The sequence below is a fragment of the Limulus polyphemus genome, unplaced genomic scaffold, assembly GCF_000517525.1.
Source record: "Limulus polyphemus unplaced genomic scaffold, Limulus_polyphemus-2.1.2 Scaffold1989, whole genome shotgun sequence".
NCBI lineage: Eukaryota > Metazoa > Arthropoda > Merostomata > Xiphosura > Limulidae > Limulus > Limulus polyphemus.
Window position 1 is genome coordinate 31,015 of NW_013667599.1, and position 3,874 is coordinate 34,888.

Sequence of the window (3,874 nt, forward strand, 5' to 3'; positions counted from 1 at the left end):
ACCAATACTTTGAATGGTCGGGTTTTCGCTTAAAAATTCGATAGGGTGGTTTTTCGGCGCGTGAGTTATTTGGAATCCTCGTCGATCCATACTATTAAGTACTACCGAAAATAAAAATATGAAACGTGATCGTTTCGGAAATCATAGTAGCCAGTAAAACAAGGTTTAAATTTTTCACAGCTCCAAAGTGTGAAATGCCGTTTTTGAGGCAACAGGACGTGGACTATGAATCCTCTTATTAACATTCCGAGCACACCTGTTTTGAACACATTCTACTTCCAGCGTAACTGGAAGCGCTCAAAAAACTTTGAATGGAGTATGAAAAACAACTAGAAGCATTTTTAGAATATAACTCTTATCTACTTATATCTGTATACTTGTAACAAAACTACGTGAACAATTTAACCATCACTGTCATCGATTTTCCTCGGATTTCTGTAAATATTTTCAACAAAAGCAACATGTTTCAAATCGATAACTTAAAACTGACTTAAAACTGAAGATCACGCGATGAATCCGATTAAAAAATAAACTATGCACAAATAAAAAATGATTACATTACAGTGTTTTCAGTTTTTGTGATTTTTAACATTTGTGAAAGACTGGAATGTGAAAAGAAAAAAGTGATAAAATGTTGTGATTTTTGAAACTCTTTACTAATTATTGGCCAACAAGGTAGTCTGTATAATAGGTTCGCGAAGGTTTTATTAGTCCTGATAAATATTTAACAAACTTAAGACCCTATCAACGGTTAAAATGCTTTACATTGTAGCAGTTAAGGTTTAATTGCTTCTTTTTTTTTCTGATATTTGCGCAAAGCTACTCAAGGACTATCTATGCTAGCATTTCGGTCAGGTAAAAGTAACACAAGAGTTGGCGGTGGGTGTTGCTGATTAGCTGTCTTCTCTCTAGTCTATCAAATACACTGTCCGGCACGCTAAACATTGGGCCATGGATAGTCATGCTAATATTTTAATTTTGCTATTCCAACATTTTCGGGCGGAAACTTTTCGTAAAACTTAACTGTCTTAGACTCACAACGCTTAAATCTGGGGTTCGATTCCATGCAGTGGACAGAACAGCTTTTCGTATAGCTTAGTTGTCTTATAGAAGTATTAAGCCGATTAAGTTTATTAAATATAGTCTCCAGTTTACAGAATGACAGCGCTAGAATCCAGAGTTGGATTCCCCGCGATAGAAAGAGTGCAGCTAGCCCATTGTGTAGATCATTTGCGCTATAACAAATACAAACGCACATTAACTGCATATAAAGGAAAATAAGTATTAAACAACAGCGCATTAAAAACCTTTGAATGGGCTTTGATAAACATCCCAAAAAAACGTGTTTATCTCTTAATATTAGTTGTAGTTATTCGTTCGTGGTATATACTGAAATTTCAGTTAACCAACATTGTTTGGAATGAACTTTGATTACCTTTGAAAAATTCATTCACCAATTAATGCATACCATTATTTCATTATTATCCAAGAAAATGCAATTTAACTTTCAGGAAGAGAAAACGAAGTAATTTCAGCTCAACATGTAAAAGTTGGTTGTGTTAATCGCTCCGCAAATATGAAATGTAAAATCTGTAATATTGAAAATAATATTTCAATAAGAAATAAACTTGAAAACCGGCACTAAATTATGTTTTCAGATTATATGTAAAGTCAGTTATTTTAATTATCCTGCATGCACGTGTTGCTCAATAAAGTAATAAATAGAAGAAATTCCGCTGCAAGAAACAAAAATTGGATAGGAACACTTTTTTTTTGCTTTTCACAGGTTTAGCTATAGAGGGCTGTAGCACCTGAGCTGCAAAGGTTAAACAGACTCTTGATAAAACCCAAAACCATAAAAATAAAAAGTTAAAGAATCAAAAGTTTAAAACATATCAAATAAAAGTAAAGTAAAAAGTTAGTTTTTTGTTAAATTTAGAGACTGTTAAAAAAAGGTTCTAATAAGTAATTACGATTAGAAATATTTTATAGTGAGAAAGCTGGCGGACCATAAACGATGCACCGCGAAGACGTATTATGCTTTGCAAGCCGGAAGGTAGCGTAGCGAAGTGATTTTATGTTATGTTCATGTGCTGTGTTTGGTGCTTCATGTTGTGTTTAACTTGGTTGTTTGTTAACATTTGTGTTTTTTTTTAATTTAAATACCTAAGTCAAATAGGGTATGTCTAAATGGTGCCATAAAAACGAGGAAAAAGAACGTGAAGTAGAATTGCAAAGCCATAATTACCGGAAATTGGTTCGTTTTCGAGAACTGAGGAAACAGATGATACTGAAAACATACTTAGGCCTAATTTTCTTGATGGTTTTAACATTAGTGTAGGTCTAAGCTTAGAAAGTGCTAAAAATAGGCATAAATGTAATTTTGAAGAAGAAAACTAAGAGACTAAGAAAAATAATAAACCTAGTGACATTGAAAAACGTGAATCTACATCAATTCTAAATTATGAGGATATCGACAGTGATAGGACTAGGCCAGAAGGCATAACTGAACACCCGGGAGGTTAGGCCTACCATAGTTAATGATACTATTAGTAATAACTGTTCTACTAATTTAGTTAATAACAAGTACCCATCTGATAAATCTAATTTTCCTGGGGTTTCAAGTGCAGGCTAAAGGCGTTTTGTTTTATGTCAGTCAGATCTACTCCTATATAAAGAAGTTTTAATCCATCTTTACTGAGAAGATATGTAAAGTTACAGCGGTTCTGATTGTGCTTCTCATCACTGTAAATAAATATTACTGTGAAACCTGTTGCTGTTTTGGAAACAAACAGAAAGTGAACTATACTGAAGTTGAAGTGAGTGTTTTTTTCAGATTGCAGCACAGAAGGACATGAATTGTCAGCATATCATATAGAATCATGTATAGTGTATGAACAGTGGCAGGCACATGGAACAGTAGATATAGCCTTGGAGCTACTTTAGATATGGCTTCCAGTGGTCATGTGGTAGAAATAGGTCTAGCTAATCGTGAGAATTTTCTTTACATTATTGAACTCCTAAGTAAATATGATCTTGTGCTGGAGGAATTGCTAAGAAAATCCAAGGGTTTTGTTTCTTATTATATAGTTCTACAAAACAAATGAAATATAATGAAACGTTAGCATGTTAAGTTCAAAAACTCAGAATAAATGGTGTAAAGAGTGTGCCATTTTATCCAGTAATAACCGATAACACCCAAGACTCGTCTAAAAAGGATCACTTGAGCCAAATGGGATTTGAAGAAGTTTCAAGGGGGGGGGGCGTTGGTTTGGTAAAGCTTCGTGAGCAAGGATATGGTGAATGTATCTGGTGTGTATTCTGGTGTCCAGGCGAGTACCATGCGTTAAATACATATACTTTACAGCACACAATCTAGAATTAGTTCTGAATGACTGTTCAGTTTCTACTGGAAATTAAAAACTTATGATTTGCTTTAGAAACTATCTGTCTGTTTTTTGTACACAGTATTACAAGGTGGTATGTACTGTCAGTACTAAAGAAATCTAATATTGCTACAACACTGAAAAAAGTATGTCTCGCCCAATGGTCTTCACGCTACGATTATTTGGTTGGTTTTGTTCTAAAAGTTTACAGATGTGCTAGAAACTTTATCAAAAATCGTGGTTACAAATAAAACAAATCTGATGATTGTTCTCTACAAAAACATCTGCAGTCGTTAAATAATATTATGTTTCTCATCGATACAAAACCACTACAGTGTGTTGATATCTCTATCTAAACGGCTCCAGTCAAACACACAGGAGCTGAGCAAAACGTCTGGATTGTTACAGAAATCTTATAATGAAGTAACGTATTGTAGAAGCCAGTAAGACTGAACTAAACGAAACGGCGGTAAAACTGGCCACAATCT